The following is a 22,010-nucleotide window of genomic DNA, read 5'->3' as shown; positions in this document are numbered from 1 at the left end:
ACTAGAGAGCGATAATAGTCATAAACATGCATTGATATTAACCAACGTTGAGTGCAAGCATGAGTAGGATATAAATCACCATGAACCTAAATATCGTGGAGGCTATGTTGATTTTGTTTCAACTACATGCGTGAGCATGTGCCAAGTCAAGCCACTCGAATCATTCAAAGGAGGATACCATCCTATCATACTACATCACAACCATTTTAATTTCCATGTTGGTACACAAGGTAAACCCTTATAAACTCCTAGATAATTAAGCATGGCATGATTAACTATAATCTCTAATTGTCATTGCAAACATGTTTCATTCATAATAGGCTGAATCAGGAACGATGAACTAATCATATTTACAAAAAACATGATAGGTCGAGTTCATACCAGCTTTTCCTCATCTCAATGATTTCATCGTATATCATCATTATTGCCTTTCACTTGCACGACCGAACGGTGTGGACAACAATAATAGTGCATGTACATTGGACTAAGCTGGAATCTACAAACATTTATTCAAAGGAGAAGACAAGGTAATATGGACTCTTTATTAGATCAACAATAATGCATATGAGAGCCACTCAACATTTTCATTGTGGTCTTCTCCTCTCGACCCCCAAAGAAAAGAAAAGAATTTCAAAGAAACACACTAAATTTATTTTGGAGTTTTTGTTTTTCTGAAGAACGAGAAACAAGAACGAGAAAAACTATTTACACGGGAAAACTCCCAACAAGCAAAAGAAGAACGAGAAATCTTTTTTTGGGGTTTTCTTTTTAGTACTACCACTAAGCATGCATAGAAAGTAAACTAACTACAACTAATTTTTTTTATTTTTTCTTAAGGTTTTTCAAACACACAAGAAGAAAGCGGAAAAAGAAATAAACTAACATGGATAATACAATGAAAAGTATGAACACCGACAACTGAAATGAATGTGTGAAAATGAATATAATGTCGGTGAGAAATACGTACTCCCCCAAGCTTATGCTTCTGGCCTAAGTTGGTCTAGGGCCACCACTTCCCTAGATGATATCTGAAATCATAGTTGGGGTCGTACTGTGTTGCGGCAGCTACCGCTAGGCGAGCTGCCTCCTGAAGACGAGCGGCCTCCGCTGTCCTCCCATACTCATTTTCCTCCTCTCTAGTTATAAAATATCTCCCATTTGCCTGAAAGTTAAAGAAGGCAGGAGCAGGAAGGGTAACATAGACGACACGTCGTCTGTCAAATATTAGTCGATACTGGAGGAACTGATCATTCCTCTCAAGAAACTGGTATCGTACCATAGCATTATAATCAAGAAAAGCATGTGGCAACTCTATCATACCCCCTTATGGGAGTGAACCAAAGTTGACAAAATTGATAGCAACTACTCCTACAAGTGACTAGAAGCTATACCATGCATCAAAACTACTTTGGACCATATAAATTTGACATGCAAGCTGATGAATAGGGTCACCACAACAGCAAAATTTTGCAATAAATAAAGCACTAGAACAAAAACTAATTGGACCATTGGAGGAGTCACATACCAAAGAACAATCCCCCAAAGTAGTTTTGTGAATGGAGTTTTGAGCAAGGAGATTGAAAATGGCAGCAAAATGAGCAAGAACACGAGTTTGAGCTATGGAGTGATTTTCTGGAGGAAGAAGGAGTGGATGGGTGCTGGAATAAGTGGAGGGGGCCACATGGGGCCCACAAGAACAGCGGGCGTGCCCAGGGGGGTAGGGCGTGCCCTCCACTCTCGTGGCCAGCTGGTGAGGCCCCCTGGTGTGTGTTCAGTGCCAGAAATTCTAAAATATTCTATAAAAAATCATACTAAATTTTCAGGGCATTTGGAGAACTTTCATTTTCGGGACATTTTTTATTGCAAGGATAATTCAGAAAACAGACAGAAAATAGTATTGTTTCTTTATTTAATCTAATTAATAGAAATTAAAAGGTGGGTACAGAGAGTTGTGCTTTCTAAATTCATCCAGCTCATGCTCATCAAAAGGAATCCATTAACAAGGTTGATCAAGTCTTATTAACAAACTTCTTCCAAATGACATGAAACTGGTGAATTTTCGAATAACACTAGGTTACCTCAACGAGGATATGTATGACCCCAACAATAAGAATATCATATTTCTTTTTGACGGTAGGAAGAGGAAATTCAAAACTTCCAATAGTAATTGTTGAAATTTTTCTGATAGAATTGATACTATGAACTTGAGGTTGTTTCTTCGAAAAGTGTACCGTGTGCTCATTAGCATTAACATGAAAAGTGACATTGCCTTTGTTGCAATCAATAACAGCCCCTGCAGTATTCAAAAAGGTCTACCAAGGATGATCGACATACTGTCGTCCTCGGGAATATCAAGGATACCAAAGTCCGTTAAGATAGTAACGTTTGCAACCACAACAGGCACATCCTCACAAATACCGATGGGTATAGCAGTTGATTTATCAGCCATTTGCAAAGAGATTTCAGTAGGTGTCAACTTATTCAATTCGAGTCTACGATATAAAGAGAAAGGCATAACACTAACACCGGCTCCAAGATCATATAAAGCAGTTTTAACATTGTTTCTTTTAATGGAGCATGGTATAGTTGGTACCCCTGGATCTCCAAGTTTCTTTGGTATTCCACCCTTAAAAGTATAATTAGCAAGCATGGTGGAAATTTCAGCTTCCGGTATCTTTCTTTTATTAGTAACAATATCTTTCATATACTTAGCATAAGGAGGCATTTGACCATATCAGTCAAACGCATACGCAAAATGATAGGTCTAATCATTTCAGCAAAGCACTCAAAATCCTCCTCATCCTTTTTCTTGGATGGCTTAGGAGGAAAGGGCATGGGTTTCTGAACCCATGGTTCTCTTTCTTTACCATGTTTCCTAGCAACGAAATCTCTTTTATCATAACGTTGATTCTTTGATTGTGGGTTATCAAGATCAATGGCAGGTTCAATCTCTACATCATTATCATTACTAGGCTGAGCATCAACATGAACATCATTATTAACATTATCACTAGGTTCATGTTCATCACCAGATTGTGTCTCAGCATCAGAAATAGAAATATCATTGGGATTCTCAGGTGTGGCTGTAGCAGGTTCACTAGCATGCAAAGTCCTATCAGTTTTCTTCTTCTTTTTATTAGAAGGACTAGGTGCATCAGTATTAACTCTGTAAGAATCTTGCTCAACTATCTTAGGATGGCCCTTAGGATACAAAGGCTCCTGAGTCATTTTGCCACCTCTAGTCATAACCCTAACACCACTATCATTATTCTTACTGTTCAACTCATTAAGCAAATCATCATGTGCTTTAAATACTTGTTCTACTTGAGTTGTAACCATGGAAGCATGTTTACTAATAAGTTTAAGATCACTAACAGTTCTACTCATATAATCACCCAAGTGGTCAAGCATGTAAGCATTACGTTTCAGTTGTCTACAAACATAAGCATTGAAATTTTCTTGTTTAATAATAAAATTATCAAACTCATCCAAGCATTGACTAGCAGACTTATTATGAGGAATATCACCTTCATGAAATCTACAGACAGAGTTTACCTCTACTACCTGTGTTGGTTTATCAAGGCCATGTGTATTTCTTCAATAGGCGGTAAATTTTTAACATATTCAGCTTTAATACCTTTTTCTTTCATAGTTTTCTTTGCCTCTTGCATATCTTCAGGACTGAGAAATAGAATACCCCTTTTCTTCGGAGTTGGCTTAGGAGTTGGTTCAGGAAGTGTCCAATCATTATCATTACTCAATATATTATTCAATAGCAATTCAGCTTGCTCAACAGTCCTTTCCCTGAAAACACAACAGCACAACTATCCAGGTGGTCTCTGGAAGCATCGGTTAGTCCATTATAAAAGATATCAAGTATTTCATTTTTCTTAAGAGGGTGATCAGGCAAAGCATTAAGTAATTGGAGAAGCCTCCCCCAAGCTTGTGGGAGACTCTCTTCTTCAATTTGCACAAAGTTAAATATTTCCTTTAAAGCAGATTGTTTCTTATGAGCGGGGAAATATTTTGCAGAGAAGTAGTAAAGCATATCCTGGGGACTACGCACACAACCAGGGGCAAGAGAATTAAACAATAACTTAGCATCACCCTTTAATGAGAAAGAAAACAATTTGAGAATATAGTAATAGCGAAATTTTTCCTCATGGGCAAATAGGATGGCTATATCATTCAATTTAGTAAGATGTGCCACAACAGTTTCAGATTCATAACCATGAAAAGGATCAGATTCAACCAAATTAATTAACTCAGGATCGACAGAGAATTCATAATCCTTATCAGTAACAAAGATAGGTGAAGTAGCAAAAGCGGGATCATATTTCATTCTAGCATTCAAGGATTTTTATTTTAGCTTAGCTAACAATTTCTTAAGATCCTCTCTATCATTGCAAGCAAAGAAGTCTCTAGCAGTTTCTTCATCCATAACATAACCCTCAGGTACAACAGGCAATTCAAATCTAGGGGAAGAATCATAATCTTCAGTTTCAATAATATCATGATTTCAGTAATTTCATTCTCTCTAACCCTAGCAAGTTGTTCATCAAGAAATTCACCTAGTGGCACAGTATTATCAAGTAGAGAAGTAGTTTCATCATAAGCATCATGCATAACAGAAGTGGCATCATCAATAACATGCAACATATCAAAATCAATAGCATGTGTAGACGTCGCAAGTTTACTGAAAATAGAAGGAGAATCAAGTGCAGAGCTAGATGGCAGTTCCTTACCTCCCCTCGTAGTTGAGGGAAAAATCTTGGTTCTTTGATCTTTCAAATTCCTCATAGTGATCAACAGATATAAATCCCAAGTGACTCAGATAATAGAGCTATGCTCCCCGACAATGGCACCAGAAAAAGGTCTTGATAACCCACAAGTATAGGGGATCGCAACGGTTTTTGAGGGTAGAGTTTTCAACCCAAATTTATTGATTCGACACAAGGGGAGCCAAATAATATTCTCAAGTATTAGTAGAGGAGTTGTCAATTCAACCACACCTGAAAGACTTAATCTCTGCAGCAAAATATTTAGTAGCAAAGTAGTATAGAAATAGCGGTAACGGTGGCAAAAGTAACAGTAGCTGTTCTGTAGCAATCGTAACAGTGGCAACGGAAAAGTAATGAAGCAACGTCAATATGAATGAGCTCGTAGGCAATGGATCAATGATGGATAATTATGTTGGATGGCATTCATCATGCAACAGTTATAACATAGGCTGACACAGACCTAGCACCAAGTCATCAATATAATGTAGGCATGCATGTATTCCATATATAGTCATACGTGCTTATGGAAAAGAACTTGCATGACATCTTTTGTCCTACCCTCCCGTGGTAGCGGGGTCCTGTTGGAAACTAAGGGATATTAAGGCCTCCTATTAATAGAGTACCGGACCAAAGCATTAGCACTTAGTGAATACATGAACTCCTCAAACTACGGTCATCACCGGGAGTGGTCCCGACTATTGTCACTCCGGGGTTGCCGAATCATAACACGTAGTAGGTGACTATAACTTGCAAGATAGGATCAAGAACACAAATATATTCGAGAAAACATAATAGGTTCAGATATGAAATCATCGCACTCGAGCCCTAGTGACAAGCATTAGTCATAGCAACATCAATCTTAGAACACTGTGGATACTAGGGATCAAACCCTAACAAAACTAACTCGATTACATGTTAAATGTCATCCAACCCATCACCGTCCAGCAAGCCTACGATGAGATTACTCACACACGGCGGTGAGCATCATGAAATTGGTGATGGAGGATGGTCGATGATGACGATGGCGACGGTTTCCCCTCTCCGGAGCCCCGAACGGACTCCATATCTGCCCTCCCGAGGAAGAACAGGGCTTGGCGGCGGCTCCATATCGTAAAACGCGACGAATCCTTCTTCTGATTTTTTTCTCCCCGAACGTGAATATATGGAATTGGAGTTGAGGTCAGTGGAGGTCCAGGGGGGCCACAAGGACGGGTGGCGCGCCCCCCACCCTTGTGGCCAGGGTGTGGGCCCCCTTCACTTGATTCTTTTGCCAATATTTTTTATTAATTCCAAAAATCATATCCGTGAAGTTTCAGGTCATTTCGAGAACTTTTATTTCTGCACAAAAATAACACCATGGCAATTCTGCTGAAAACAGCGTCAGTCCGGGTTAGTTCCATTTAAATCATGCAAGTTAGAGTCCAAAACAAGGGCAAAAGAGTTTGGAAAAGTAGATATGACGGAGACGTATCAATCTTCAGCCACAGGCCAAAGTGTGGCCCGCAGCGGAGGAAGGCCTCGCAGACCGTGATGAAGGCGGCTAGATGGAGGATGGAGTTCTGGGCCAGGTGATGAAAATCAAACCCATAGTAGTACATGACCCTGCGCACAAAAGGGTGCAGCGAGAACACCAGCCCTTAGATTAGATGGGGGACAAAGACTACCCTCTCCCCAGCATTGGGAGCGGGCACTTGCTGGCCAGCGGCAGGAGCACGGGCGGCGACATTGGTGGTTAGATACCCCGCATTGCGCAGCACTTGGATGGTGCCGTCTGTTATGATGGAACCAGCCCAGTGCCGCTAAAGGGTCTCGGCTATGGCTGGCGAGGGAGGATGGACTCGCTAGAGAAAAAGGATGCGGGATCGGATCTGGGCGCTAGAGCTAGACAAAGCATTAGATGGGGAGAATGGGATCGTGGTCAGTTGCGTTGTCCTCCCTTTTGCTCTTATAGGCCTGTGAAAGGCCAAGAGTCCCCCTCGCTGCACCGATAAACTCACCACTACTATCAAAGATGTTGAGCATATGGGGGGAAACAAAATCTTGATGATATCCCTGATAAAACATTCGCGATCTCTGCCTCAAAGGGATGTGCCAGTAAAAAGTTTGCTTCGGACTGCAATTTGAGGAGAGCAATAATTGCTCGACCTGTTGTGTGGTGAGTCGTTTCGATAAAGTTGTCAGACTAAGTGGAACCGTTCACACCAAGGTGCTTGGCATTCAAGGCTTAGATACCCAATCTCTTTGGGCAAAGGGAATGGGTTTGGTCGAGCTTTGGCTGGTGTCGCTCCTTTGAAGGAGTGGTTCGAAAATAACAAGGAGGAACTCGTCTGTCGAGCCAAGGACTCCAGATCTGAGGTTGTTATCGTCAGGAAAATTGTCCTCGACATAGAATACCAGCTCGGGGGCTACTGACAGTGTCCTGGATAAGGGGGTACTAACCCAGTTGGCCCATTCTCCTCGGGTTGGGCTGACGAACCTCCATTTTGTGATCAAGATGGACTCCAGAGGTCGTGCATAGGAGGCGTGATCAGGACTACCTCCCTCGAAGACTTGAGATATACTCCAAGATCTCTACCGCCGCCTAGCTCCTAGCCACCGACCTTGTAACCCTAGATACCCTCCCTGGCGTGTATATAAGCTATAGGGTTTATCACGTAGAGGGGACATCAATGCAAATCATTAACCTAGTCCTAGAGTTAGACCACACATTACGATCTCGAGGTAGATCAACTCTGTACTCGATACATCTTCATCAATATAAACAAGAGCAGGACGTAGGGTATTACCTCCATCAAGAGGGTCCAAACCTGGGTAAACATTGCCTCCTTTGTTCCTCTTAACCTTGATCCAAGATCCACAGCTCGGGACCCCCTACCCCGAGGTCTGCCGGTTTTGACACCGACAATACCCATAAAAAGGGAAGACGATGTTCCTTCTATACATGTGGTTGTTCAAGAACTATTGTTCAAGAAAGCATTTGGCTGACGTTGGTATTTTGATAAGCCGAAGTTCAAAGTTCAGTGGACCATATACCTTCAGAAATATCAGCTTTTGTCTCCGATACTGAACCTTCTCTCCAAGTTTGTTGCATATCCCTACCAAACAAAAATGCCTTGGTTCCCTATAATACCAAACGTGTTTGCAAACTAAAGAACAATCAACAAAAGCCAACAATTTACAAAGGAATGATTACATATGTTCTATATTCTTGTATCCAATCTCCTACCTGGTTAATCATATCGTTCTCTATATAGATAATGCAAAGCCTCATATTCCATTTGAAGAGTACTTGCTTAGAACCATGTGGGAAATTAGGGCCCTTAAATACTGATAAAATGAAACATTAATGGTAGGCAAACAAATGCCTAAAGAGATAATGAACCTTGTTTTTTTTCTTGCATAGAGAGAATGGACCTTGTTAATTATTTGGTACTTTTATCAGACAGATACTGCCACCAATGATAGGAATCATTTTACTACAAATCGCTTCAGGAAAACTTACACTATGTTGCAAGTTGCAATTGTGAACGTAGAACTGAAACAAATAGATATTAAAAAAGCTATAATCTCGATATTGAGTTGCAACAGGAATTTTTAACTCAATAAAGATGCGAGTAAAGGAAATTGCTAGCCTGCAAAAGAAAGTTGAGGGAAAGAATAGTAAATCTGAGCATCCACTGAGCAAACAAATACTCAGATCACACTCTTGGCACATGACGGACCAATGATGAATCATGGCTTTCTCAAGCGCAATAAATCTGAACATAATTATTATTATTATAACATGGCGGAAAAAATCTCAGTTACAACAACATCAAAGTTGTTTTGGTGTTTCACTTACTTCATTCCTAGTTTGCCTTTAAACAGAAACATTCTTGACTCTGGATAACTTGAGATGACTTGCTGAAATGCAATAGAAGGAATCAAACACAATAAAGCGTCGGTAGAAGGGCGCCTCCTCGCCTATGCCACGTCATGGATTTTATAGTCGCATGTATCTACCCTAGATAACACCTCCCCATGGCGAATTCTTTCCTTATCTTCACCATGAAGGCAGCCCAGCATGCGACATCCCTCTCTCTCTCTCTCTCTCTCTCTCTCTCTCGTTTCCTCTCCCATCTGGAGGAGGGGAAGCGGCTGCGAGCATGCCACCAGCGTTGGGTCGATGATGTCATGCCTCGGCGACCGGGATCAGGCAAGGTAGATGGGAGGCCGGGATCAGGAAAGGTAGATCAGAAGAAGTGGCGCCCCTCTCCCCCGATCTCCAGATCCATGGCAGCAACAGCGAGGTGAGCAACGGCAAAGGTGCCTCCGCAGAGGTTGTGGTCGGCGTCCGGTGTCTAGCAGAGGTGGTGGTGGTGGTATGACCTGGGCAATAAAAATGGTATATTTTTCCTATAAGATGGTACCCAATGAAAAAACAACCAACTGTCTCTGGGTCCAACTTCTTAATTTTTGATCGAATACTTTAGCTTTAGCAAGGTAGCCCCGCACATGCAACTAATTCCTGCTCGGTTTCTTTCCCGTCCACATCTCATAAGGTGTGCTTGATGCTGACTTAGATGGATCAAGATTCAGGACGTGCACAATTGTTTTCAATGCCTCCGTCCATATTAAGACTTACTCATAAACTTGCATAAATAAGCATGCTCCGCGCCATGTCCATAAGGGTGCGATTGCAATGCTCCCCATTTTGCTCAAGTTCACCAGGAATTAAATATTGGGTAGCAATTCCATTTTCAGTAAGATATATGGCGAATGGATAAGGAATTTGCGAGTAAGGAGCATGCCTAATATTCTCCCGGTGATAAAATTGTACTACTTTGATCTTTTGGTTGAGCTGATTTTCAATCTCAACTTTATAGATCTTCAAATTTTCCAAAACTTCAGATCGATCACTATAGGATAAATGTAGCCATAGCAAGAGAAATCATCGGTGAAGGTGATGGAAGGATCAAAACTATCCACAGACTTTACATTAAAAGGTCCGCATATGTTAGTATGAATAAGTTCAAGGACCCCTATCTCTCTTACTGCTCAATTCTTAGTTGTTTCCACGTCCCTTGATATAGACAATGCAATTTCTACGTCAGAGGAATCTAGCAGATAAAGTATTTCTACTATGATCATTCGTTCCATTCCCCCCTCAAAATGTGGCCCAAGAGATGATGCCACCGTTTCCAAGAAGGATTGATACTTCTCCCATTTGTTTCATGATTACATTCATTCACTTTCATTTCATGGAGATTCGCACACATAGAATAATTGGAAAGATATGTAACATATAAAGTTTTCCTTGTCTGACGGTGAGGCTCTCGAAATAGGATTTCACCCCGCTTTATAAATAAAGCAACGGTCCATACAACCAGCATCCTGATAGTAAAGTTACGACGGCTGGGGCAACATCACAGACATGCCCAAGAAAACATGAAAGAAATAGGAACAAAAAAGCCACCTAGTGGCAGCCGCCAAGCGGCACTACGATTAAGACAGTCAATGCGTTGTAGCCAGAAGCGCATCCATCATGAGGCCAAGCCGGTCGTGATCACGCTGCCTCAAAAGTGGGTGTCAGTGCTGCAGAAAAGCAAGGAGTTTGAAGAAGGAGTCAGATGCCTTCCTCGGAAAGAACTTCTCTATGGCCATTTTATTACGCATCGTTCAAAGTGTCCAAGCCAACGCCACAAAGATAAGCCAGAATAACCGGCGTGTTGCGTATGTTGCGTAGCCCTATGCTGGAGGAACTCCGCGAGGTTCAGGGCCTCTCATTCGGGCCCCGGCGCCTCACGGACGAACGTCCATAGAACCCCCGCCGCCATACAGGAGAATAGGATATGGGTCCTAGACCCCGGTACCGTGCACAGGGGGGACAAGCCATCACCCGAAGCCATGCCGCTTAAGAACCTCAGTCCTCGAAGGGAGGTGGTTCCGTAGTAGTTGCCACACAAAGATCTTAATCTTGAGGGGTAAGGGGTGCTTTCCACAGTGGTAAAAGCCAAGGAGTGATAGGTGACTGGCATAAAGCATGGTACGCCGTGCTCACCGAAAACTCCGTCATCGGAATGAGCCGCCACGACACGGTGTCCGGTAGCACCAGCAGGAGGGCACTCCGTAGTCTAGTCCAGTCATCACTTTTCGCTTGTCCAACGTACGTCTCATGGTGAGCCTAATGCCCTTTGAGATCCAATTTGAATAGCAGGAGGTTCGCGCATTTTCTCCAAGGAATGACCCTCAGTTATCGAAGCATGGCTCAATAGCAGTTTCTGAGTTGACGGTCGACCAACTCGTCACCTTGGTCGCTCAAACGCCCGGTTAGTTCGCTTGCACGTCTTTTTTTAGTTGGCGCTCACACACATGTACATTTGTTTCCTGGCTTTTGGCTATCTAAAAAAGTCGACTAACGGTTGTCTTAAAATAAATTGTGAAATAGGAGCATGTTCACAAATAAAATAAAAAAATCACGCCATGTCCCGACTTGCTACTATAATACACCCCTTCATGAAAACGGTTTTTTGACACTATACTAATATCAAAAGAAATGTCTTACATTATGAGAGGGAATACCATATGTGATTAGCAGAACCTGGTTAGCTACTAGTCTAGTGGCAAGGGCACTCGGACCACCGGAACAAGTAGAAGGTCACGGCGCAGCCGCACGGTGACTCCCATCTCCGTCATGTCGAGCTCCTCGGCCTCCGCCCCGCCGGGCAGCTCCCAGTCGAAATGGTACAGCAGCCCGGCGAGCGCGAGCTCCACGTTGGCCAAGCCGAACGACATCCCGGGGCACATCCGCCGGCCCGCTCCGAACGGCGTGTACTCCATGTCCGCCCCCTTGAAGTCGACCTCGCCGCGCTCGAACCTCTCCGGTATTAACTCCTCAGGGGCGTCCCAGTGGGCGGGGTCCCTGCTGGCCCAGGCGTTGACGAGCACCATGGTACCCTTGGGCACGTCGAAGCCCAAGACCCGACAGTCGTTCATGCACTCCCGCGGCAGCAGCGGCGGCGCCGGAGGGTGCAGCCGGAGCACCTCCTTGATCACCAGGCGCATGTAGTTGAGGCCGCCTAGGGAGTCCTCTGTCACGTTGGGTTGTCCGGCGAGGGCTCGCCGGACCTCGTCTTGCGCCTTCCGCATCACCCTGGGGTTCTTGAAGAGCTCGGCCATGGTCCAGATCGGCGTGGTTGCCGACGTGTCACTGCCCCCGGCGAACATGTCCTGTAGGATTATGGCACGATACATGCATGATAACGACTTTTATTTCATGGACTGATGGAAGAAGATGCGTGGATTCCGTGAGTGAGGTGCTTCATTACGTACTCCGACGGCGGACTTGATGTTGTCAATGGACATGGGGAACTGCAGGTGGCCTTCCCGCTGGATCCTCAGGAGCACGTCGAGCAAGTCCTCCTTGTCGTCATCGGCTGCTCTGTTCTCCTGGTGCTCCTGGACGACGGCGTCCATGAACGCGGCACCATCTTCCTGGTGCCGGCCGCTTCATCCGGCCCGGCATCCGGCTGACGAGCATGGCGAGGCGCGACGACGGGTAGAGGTCCGGCAAGCTCATCCTGGCGAACAGCCTGATCCCGCGCTCCAGCATCACCAGGAACTTATCCCGGTCCTTGAACCTGCTCCCGATGATGGCGCGCACCGCCGAGTCGGCCGCGTACGCCGACAGCCGCTGGCTGAGGTTCACCGGAGTAGACGACGCGGCAGCCGCCGCAACCGCCTGGAGCAGCCGGCCGGCCTCCTCCTCGCGCACGGGCCGGAAGGACTGGACGCGCCGGGCGCTCAGCAGCTTGACGGTGCAGATCTTGCGGATCTGCCGCCACTTGTCGCCATACGGCGCGAACAGAGTAATAGCATAAAACTACTAGTTTACAGGCTATGGTTCCAAAAAATACCACTTTTTAAATTTTCTCAGAAAGCTATCGAACGCGCGGTCCGCTGTTTCAAAAAACCCAAACCCGCGGTGACTAGCGATTTAACCCGTTTCCTCACGGACCAGGCCCATCCGCCAGCCCACGTGGCCACGCGCGCTCACGGCGCGGCCGTTAACGGCCGTTAGCCGACGGGCCCGGTCGGAACTGGGGTAAATATACCCGCTCGGTCGGTCGGGCGCACCCGCTCGCACACTCTCTCGTGCTCGCTCGCTCACTCCCCTGCTCTCACTCCCCTGCTCCAGTACGAGCTCGCCGCCGCTCGCCGTCTTCGAGGCCGGTGGCCGTCGACCTCCTTGCCGCAATGCCTTCCTGGAACGACGAGGAAACCAGCTCGGAGGAGGAGTGCGAGGTTGTCAGCATGGACATGGGACTTATGGTAAGTTCTTTGCCACCTAGGGTTAGGGTTAGGGTTAGGGTTAGGTGCTAGTAGCCCTAGGCTACAGCCATGGATGTTGCTGAGTGTAGTGTTGTTGTTGTGTGTGTGATACTGTTCTTGATTAGTGAGGGTGGGGTTTGATTGTAGGATTGAGGTAACCTAGGGTTCATCTGTGTACAGTGTTAGGGTTCATGCTGATTTGGAGATTTTTTAGTGATCAGGTTTAAAGAACAGTGCTTGTTGATTCTGGTATTGAGTGGAGATTGAAACTAGTGTTTGTTGGTTATTATGGTTGCAGGAGGAACCAGACACCACTGTGGAGCCCCTTTTCTGTGGCCAACTTGAGCTTGCTCATCCCAAGTGCATTCTGCACCAACTGAGGCCTATTAAGCGTGTTGCTTTTGAAGGGCCTGTAACAGGAAGGCGTTTCTATGGCTGCCCAGTCCAGGTTAGATGCCAATAAACATTTCTGCTATGTATGTTCACTGATGTTTGATATGATGCAACACTTTGTTTGATATGACAGTCACATATGTAATAACTTATCATATCTCATTTATGTTATTCATTGTTAGAAATTATGAAGTCTATACAAGTTAATCATGGAACTGAAATAAGCTCCTAGTCCTTTTGTAATAACTTATCACATTTATAAATGCAGGAAAATGGTGTGAATTGTGGTGTTGTAGAGTGGGTTGATGGGCCTTGGCCAACTATTCTTCAGAGATGTCTGTGCAAGCTATGGGAGATGTTCCATGAGCAGAACTTTGGAAGGGTACAGGACAAGTAGAAGTTTGAGAAGGAGTTGGCCAGGCTTAAGAGTGAACATGAAAGGGAGTTGGCCAAGCTTAGGACTGAAAATGACAAGCTTTGCATTGAGTACACCAAGCTTGTTGATGATGTATCCAAGATGTTTGACTGGCAGGATGGTAGGATGGACAAGAAGGTGTACCAGAAACAAGTGGAGGAGGAAGAACTTGAGAAGAAGATGAAGGAGCTAGAGGAGAAAGCTATGTTGGAGGTGCAGATGGAAAAGCTCAAACTTGCAAAAGAGCAGAGGTGCATTTTGCAGAGCCAAGCTGATATCATCAAGAACACCAGGAAGGCTATGAAGGCTGTTGAAGTTGACAGAGATGTTCTTAAGAAGGAGAAGGCAAAGCTTGAGCTTGTTGTTGCTGAGCTGCTGAAAGAAGGGTATGGCAGCAAGGAGAAGTTAGAGCAAATCAAGGCCATCCTTGAGTCTTGAAGCTTGATCTTGGTGAAGTAAGTACATCAAAAGGCCTTTATATAAGGATGTGGCCTGGCATGACTGCAAGTGATTATGGGTGTACATTTTGGGGGAATGTGAAGTTTAACCTAGTGCAAGAACCTTATTTCCTATGTTGTTAAGTTGTAATGGATCACCTATGGTATTAAGTGTTGTAATGGATCTCCTATGCTATTAAGTAGTGGAAATGGATCTCTTATGCTACTAAGTTGTGGAAATGTAGAATGTATGCTATTAAGTGTTCAACTTGATCTTATATCTTTTATATGTTATTTGTTAGCCTACTAATATTATTTCTGTGGGTAATTGGGCTTAGTGGCCCACTAGTCTTTGACCAAATGCAACCCTAGGCCTACTAAACCCAACCCCATCCATCTGTCAATATAAACCCCTCCCCACCCCCACCCTTTCCCAGCTACTCCACCAGCCGCCACCCAAAAGAAAACCACAGATGGATCCTGACATGGGAGATGTCACAGAGGAAGAGGGGGAGGCTGTGGAGGTTAGGACAGCAGCAGCAGCAGCACAGAGGAGGAGGAGGAGGTGCAGGCAGAGGGCACTAGAGGCGGCCCATGATGAGCAGCAAGAGGAGTTCAACCGCCGACTCTCCGACAAGGTACTGGAGAAGTGCAATGATGAAGAACTAGAGCTGGTTTTCACTGGCGGCAGGGGAAGGTCATTCATGGAGATCATTAGGTGGGCAAGGATGAGGGCAGTCATGGCTCCTCATCCAGCAACTAGGGCCAAGTGGGTCCGTTTCTTTGAGCGCTATGACTGATATTTGTGAGATTTGGATGTAATCTATCTTTCTCGCTATCTGTAAGTCAATTTGAGAGATAGTTTTGGTAGTATTTGTGAGATTTGGATGTAATCTATGAGACTATCTTTCTATCTATGTAACATTTGGATGTTTCTGAATAAATGTATGCATTTGGTCAGTTATGCATATCTCAGTATCTTATAATGCACTTGGTCAGCAGCACCATCAATTTATCAAGTGTTGAATCCACATATAGATAAAAGTTGCAGATGAATTGAAGTTGCAAACAAGTGCAGAATCCACATAAAGTACCATATTACAAACCAAATCAAACAGTGCAGTATCAAGTACTTAGTGAGGCAGTGTTATGACAAACCAAATCAAACAGTGCACTTGCATACATAACTTAGGATAACAGAGGAGTTCAACCACTTCAGCTAGTTACCACTTGCATAAAAGTAATCTTTCAGCCTCCCAGATGGCTTCCTGACCCTCTTTGACCCATCCTGCACAGCACTTGTAGCAGATTGTCTAGGAGCAATGAAAAATCCATTGCCAGCTCTATTGGCAGCAGCTGACCTGGTGTTCTTTGCTGGAGAAGACCTTGATGACCTTGTGTTCTTTGCTGGAGAAGACCTTGATCCATTGCCAGAAATAGTTGTGTTCTTCTTCTTGGGAGGTGGTACTAGTGTTGAAGAAGAGGTGTTGGGCCTGCTCTTCTTGAGAGGTGGTGGTACTGCTGTTGTAGCTGGAGTTGCCCTTTTCCTTGACCTAGAAGCTGTCTGTGTTGACACACTTGTTATTGGAGGAGGAGTTGGTGCAGGTGCAGAGGCAGCAGGTACCCTTGGTGGCCTTTGTGCAGTTGCAGCCATTGAAGAACCAGCCTCAGAGTAGTTTGCTCTATTTTCCTACACAACAATATTAGTTAGAACTATTTCCCTACAAATGAAATGAATGTAACAATGAAATGAATGTAACAATGCAATGAATGTAACAATGGAATGAATGGACATACCTGGTGCTTGTTCAGCCTCATCTGAAACTTAGGTTTCAAAGGGACACCACAATTGTTGATCATGTGCCCTTGCTTCTTGCAGTTGCTGCATGTCACTGTACCAATCCTAGAAGTATCCTTTTTAGCTGGCACCTCAAACATGCCTTTCCTCCTGGCAGTTTGTTTTTTACCTTTCTTTTCTCTAAAAACAGGGGGAGAAATATCATCACCAGGTGTATGAGGCCAATGGTCAGGACCTGGCACAGGGAATATTATGTGCTTATATGTTTCACAATACATGGGTTTCTTGAAGAAAGCAGAAACATAGTCTTCAAACTTGTTGTGCTCAGGCTCACTGTGAGACTTGCTAGTTGGGTCAGGTTTTCTAACTGGCTTAAGCTTTTTGGCTGCTTTTGTAGTTACAGCAGCAGGATCCACTACTTCTTCATCTTCAAAAACTATTGGTTCTTCCTCCCAAAACTCAGAAGGTTCTGAGTTAGCTGCACAATAGTGCTCTGCAGTATCAGTGCCAGCCTCATCTTCACCTCTACACCAAGCTTTGTAAGAAATTTTCTCCCCTCTGTAATCACCCCTAAAGAACTCAAAATCTGAAGATGATTTGTCATCTTCAACTTCACCTTCTTCCTCTGGTACATCTTCTTCTTCTTCATCTGCTTCTTCTTCTACATCTTCTTCTTCCACAACTGTTTTCGCCTTGTTCAAATTGCTGCTTTGTTGTGTGTTCATGTAGGGCTCATCAGGGGTTAAAGATGGCAAGCTAGCATTAGAGGCAGGGTACAGAACACCTTCTTGTGAAACTCTGTAAACAACAGGTTCACCAACATGATCAATGGGGATCTGTTCCTCATCAGCTGGGCTTGGATCAGTAGCTTTTCTGACACTGATGTTCAGTACCTTCTTATCAACAAATAAGTCAAGCATTTCCTCTAATGCCTCCTCAGTATCCAGGGCCTCCACACCCTCCAGCCCCTTTCCCTCTTCCTTTACATAAGTCAGAAATGCATCCATGCCATAGCCCTCCAACTCAACCAATGCTAATATGGTCAGATAACTGATATCTGAGGGTGAATACTTTTTCTCCATATTATCTATTCCTTGAAAATGTAGCCTCAAGTCCCAAATCTCATCATCTAAGCTGTAGGATTAAATTGACAAACAATTATTTTTTAAGTCAATGAACATTACTGAACTTTCTTCAGATATCAAGAACATCTATGCACTGACCAAATGAACTAACCAAATGCACTTTCTTCTACACTGACTTAACCAATAAAATACAGTAGCATGCCAAGAACAAACAATTACTAACCCTAGTTCTAATTTGAACTAAAGCACACGGAAATTTTAACTAAAGGACTCAGAAACATTGACCAGTGCTTACCTCACTCCACCAAAGGACGACGCCCAATGGTGGCCGCCTGCTGGATCAGTGTGGATGCGCTTCGCCACTGCCCTAGCCGCGCGGACTTCCGGATCTGAGCTCGCCGGATCCACATGAGCTGCGGGCGGTGATGGCTGCTGCGACCGCTGTGCCGGGAAGCTCGAGCTGCCTAGCCATTTGTCCACCTCTGAGTGTCCACCGCCCTCCTGGCCGGTGCCGCCTTGCCTCAATAGCTCGCCGCCGACGACATTTGGCTGCGCCGCCGCCATCGCCCACCTAGGTCACCGCGGGGGAGAGGAGGGGGAGTGAGAGAGTGTGTGGCCGACCGCCCACTTTGGTTCCGACCGGACCCAGGTCAGCTAAAGGCTGTTAACGGCCGCGCCGTGAGCGCGCGTGGCCACGTGGGCTGACAGATGGGCCCAGTCCGTCAGGAAAACGGTTAAAACGCTAGTCACCGCAGGTTTGGGTTTTTTGAAACAGCGGACCGCGCGTTCGGTAGCTATCTGAGAAAATTTAAAAAGTGGTAGTTTTTTGAAACCAAAGCCTGTAAACTAATAGTTTTACGCTATTTACTCGCGCGAAGACGATCCCCTCTGCTCCCTCGGGGATGCACAGGCGGATCATGCGGCTGATGGGGCGCGTGGCAAAGTCGACGTCGCGCGCCACCATGACCTCGCGCGCGGCGTCCGCGGAGGAGGCAACCACGACGGGGAGGCCGCCGAGGCGGAGCAGCAGGAGCGGGCCGTGGCGTCGCGCCAGGTCGCGCATGGCGCGGTGCGGCAGGTCACCCACAAGGTGGTGTAGGTGGCCGATGACCGGGAGTGCCCACAGAGACGGAGGCAGCAGGTGGGCACCCTCGTGGTGCCGGCGCCGGCGCACCGCGCGGTTGAGGCATAGGAGAGGGACAACAATGGCCAGGAGAGGGAGGAGGAGCTGGTAGAGCTGCAACGACTCCATGCTTTGAGTTCAGAGTGACACTGACGCGCCGTATGCATTAGCATAATGCATCGCTTTCACCCACGCTTACAATAATGGCGTCGCTTGAAACAGAGCCAAAACCCCTTGTACTTCTATTACCTACTAATAAAAGCAATATGCGTTTCGTCCATTTTTTCATCTGTTCACCCATGTTATTATTTTTTATATGTTTGTTACTACCCAAGTTGGTACTAAATATCTGTTTTTGTGTTTTTCACCGGAAACAGAAAACAACCAGTCCCGTACATCTCCTGGGCCTCAGGATTACCCATGGGCCGCCATGCATGGGCTTGTTGAAGCAAAAAAGAATTAATCGCATTGTGCAGGAATCAAACTCAGGACCTCCTCTCAGAACCATGAATGAGCTACCAACTGAGCTATCTCTTACTTGTGCAGAATTTAAGGATATGCAGTCTAACTAATAGTCTCACATCGATCTTTTACATCAATTTCCATTAACTTATATACACAACTGCGATAATCAACGGGCAGAGATGGAAAAGAAAGCAAACAGATGGCTAACACTTGAGGGCCGGACAACAACGCAAGCCATTGATGGACAAACAGCCAGAGGCGAAGGAAGGATAAACATCAGGAGGTGTCCTCAATACGAGGCCATGGGTGGGCAAACAGCCGATGGTGAAGGGAGGGCGCGGACGGCTGAGCAACGCGTCGAGCTCCACGTACGGACGTGGCGATCAAGGATGATCAGCTGGCTAGCTCGGGCGGAGACGGTCGGTTGATGGTGGTGCCGGAGGGGCAGTCAATGCTGTCGTGGGCTCTTGGCCATCTATACGGCGGCGGCGGCGGGTTCATTCATCTCGGACTTACATTGTTGAACTTTGCTCTCCTTTCTCTGTGGCCATGTGAATTAATCATCACAGGTTTGATCATGCCCTGAAATCTCAGTGGGTTTCAAGTTTCACGCCAATAAGCTTAGACGAGTTCCATCAGTGCTAAGAAATCAAGGTGCCATTTACTGAACCTCTTCATCCCCTTTTTGAAATAAAAGCTTCCTTCCTCTTAACAATTTACACAATGTCTGTGTATTCCAGGTGAAATAAGCGTCAGCTCTTGTAGTTGAAGCCGCCGCAGACAGGCACTACACGAGGTATGATATTACTCTGTTTCTTGCAAATACAGACATCACGGATATGAGACGTTGCGGCTGGTCTCGTCGAGCAAGTAGGAAGCTGATGCCAAGCTAGATGGTCGATGTGTTTCACCGTGTGGTGTCTACGTCTCGATCGCTGGATTACCTAGCTCGCTTTCTGTTCTTGTCATGCAGCCGATGTACTAATTGATCAGAGGTTTTGCTGGTACGGCCGGCCGAAAAGTACTCGACTGGATCCGAACTACTTTCTTATGACGTATTGGCATGTGATGTCGTCCAACAAATTACTGTCATACGCTATCCATCGTGTTTCAATTTTTTTCTCTTACATGGCGCAAACTGCTTGAGGGAAGCTCCTCTAAGCTAACCTTCCGGCTGCTGTGGCAAGCATGTCTATGTTCGGTGCTTTCAACAGCAAGCAATCTTCTACGGGGTAGGTCTTGTAAGTGGGAGCATAGTAAATAAATATGATTTATCGAATCCATTGTATTAAGGAGTTCTATACTTCTGCTTCATGCAAAGACTATTCTGTTATTAATTTGGCTATATATAGTGGAAAAGTCAAAGATTATCCTACTTAAGTAGTTGCCTTATTTGTAATAACAACACTAACCTGAAAGTTAAGCACACCAACTAAGCTTGATTTTTTCTCTAGAGGCAGTTCAAAGAGCTCAAAGGGATATTTTCCTACGTAATCAAACTGGAAAATGTACACTGTCAAATTGTTGTTATCTTCGTCATCTCCTCCTAATTGCACAATATTTCATTATTATTAATTTCACCACAACAGAATTATTGTACTTTTCTTACTTGAGAATTATTTCAGCACAATCGAATTATTGTACTTAGTATGCTAAACAACACGTTATTTCTAATCTTCAAACCAGAGCTCGGGTAATTCCTAAAACTTTAGTTCTCGCGTGGTCATGGCCTAGTAAGATGTCATCTGGTAGTTTCACAATAAAAGAAAAAGTTATTATCCTGAAATTTATTTTATTTTATTTTTGTCCAGCAGTGTTTATTTTATTTTTGTTCAGGGGTATCTCTCATGTGTTTCAAAATATTTTTTGAAAGGTCTAGGGGCTATTTTTAGTCACCAGTGATCGATCCCCCACCCTTGCCATTGATCCTTGCCGAGCTTCAAAGATCCTAGCACAAAACGCCAGTTCACTAAGGTATTCTATTCTTTTTTCTGCTTTTGTGTCTATACTGTAGTCACATGCCATATAATTCCTCTCAATGAATTACTCCCTCCGTTCCTAAATATAAGTCTCTTTAGAGATTCCACTATGAACTACATGCGAAGCAAAATGAGTGAATCTACACTCTAAAATGTGTCTATATACATCCGTATATAGTTTGTAGTCGAATCTCTAAAAAGACTTATTGTTAGGAACAAAGGGAGTAGATAATAACGCACATCTTCTTATTTTTATATGTTTTGTTATCTGGTTGCTCCGGTTGATAAAGGGGAATTTGCATAGGTGCACTTAAAATGATTACTGTTATAGCTGACGTATGACTTGCAAGGTTTAATTTGGTACATTTTTGTTGCACCTAAACATTAGGTATATAAACATGTTCATCAAGGTTGAGAAGTCATTATCGAATTTGAAATTATCAGGATCTCAAGCATTGTCAGGTTGTTGTACGTCATATATAGAGCAAGAAGAGTGCCAACCAGGACGTGACAAGATCAAAACAAGCATAATCCTTTCATATTTTCTTCCTTGCTCATTTCGCTGCTGCAACAAAAAATTAACACTATATTCCCGTTGCAACGCACGGGCAATTTTTTTATTGAATTTAAGTACACACCAGTTTTATCTTCCGTTGCAACGCACGGGCATTTGTGCTAGTATTGTATAAAGTATAGGTGCCTTTGTGCTTGTCCGTATCATCGCACACTTACAGCTGTCTGCCCACCCTCTGAGCCCCTCCCAAGGTAGGGATCGAGTAGATCTGGGGCTCTGCATTCTCTGCAGGCATTCTCAGGTGACGTCTAGTGATGATAGTTTTAGGTATTACTGCAATTCATTAGGATTGACGTGATAGGATCGTAAGACTACACATTAGAATATTACCACAAATCAATGAAAGTAGATATTGGTGCTGACGATGTGAAGTCCCGTGGCTACTTGATGCACGCGTAATGCATGCTCGGTGCAGATGGTCGCAACAGATGGACACCGACACTACTGTGGAACACCGGCAGAGCTTGGAGATGATCTTCCTGTCATGCAACGCTCCCCCAGATCGGTTAGAGTTTAGGGATGTGGGGAGCAAAGTAAACCATGCGTGAACTAGTCTAGCGTAGGTGTCGACTACTCCCATCTAATATATGTGCACTGATGACAGAGGAACAAAACCACTTGTTGGCTAGGGTGTCCCCGATCAGGGCGCA

The 22,010-nt window shown here is 44.6% G+C and overlaps 1 pseudogene; it reads right to left on the bottom strand.

Annotated features, from left to right (window-relative positions):
* Positions 1-10,905: 10,905 nt before the first annotated feature.
* Positions 10,906-18,471, bottom strand: LOC109747223 (desmethyl-deoxy-podophyllotoxin synthase-like; annotated as a pseudogene).
* Positions 18,472-22,010: the final 3,539 nt, after the last annotated feature.

This window comes from Aegilops tauschii, chromosome 2, assembly GCF_002575655.3.
Source record: "Aegilops tauschii subsp. strangulata cultivar AL8/78 chromosome 2, Aet v6.0, whole genome shotgun sequence".
Classification (NCBI taxonomy): Eukaryota; Viridiplantae; Streptophyta; class Magnoliopsida; order Poales; family Poaceae; genus Aegilops; species Aegilops tauschii.
Note: the sequence above shows the minus strand (reverse complement) of the source record. Positions and strands in the feature narration are given on the sequence as shown.